Source organism: Fragaria vesca, linkage group LG1, assembly GCF_000184155.1.
Source record: "Fragaria vesca subsp. vesca linkage group LG1, FraVesHawaii_1.0, whole genome shotgun sequence".
Classification (NCBI taxonomy): Eukaryota; Viridiplantae; Streptophyta; class Magnoliopsida; order Rosales; family Rosaceae; genus Fragaria; species Fragaria vesca.
In genome coordinates, this window is record NC_020491.1 from 15,766,378 (window position 1) to 15,767,106 (window position 729).

Consider the following 729-nt stretch of genomic DNA (forward strand, 5'->3'; position numbering starts at 1 on the left):
CCTCCATATATATGATACCTGCATACACACACATACGTAATGTAAGTCCATAATAACTGATGGGAGATCAATATCTGCTCACAAAATCAAAAACCCAGAAACTAGAACAACCAGCAGAATCAAAAAGCTTCAATCTTTAATGGCACACAAGACACAACAAAAACACACACAAACCCAATAAAAACTGGTTCAGATAAAAATGGAAAGTAAAAACCCACGAGGGTGGTGGTGGGTGGTAGACACCTGTCAGTGATAGGCCCTCTTAGTGTTTCGAGTAATCGCTTTCTTCCCTAGTGGCCATAGCTAGAGAGACTAGGCTTCTCTTTCTTCTTGTTTAGGTAGCAGCAGAGGCCAGAAGCCAGTTTAAGTCTTGTTGTAGGTGTTTAAATTTAAAGGGTGTGTTTTTAGCAATAGTTGTTGTGGTGGCTAGTTCTAATGGTACTAGTACTAATTTCTCACAGCGGCTCCCCAATTCTTACAGGCTGTCTGGTTCGTTTTCCTTCATTATGTTACTTGTAAATCTCCATCAATGCTGTGTTTTCTTTTGTTCTAGAAAAGCTACAAAAGTTTTGTAGAGGGGACAACCCCAACTGCACTGTTTAAATCCCATTAATAATATTCTGTTTATGGCGCTCATTTTACGGGCAATTACCAAAAAATATTACACAAAATTCCGGTGTAGTAATTTGTTCTTGCCGTTTTGATTCCCATTCTTTTTCTTCTCTCTCT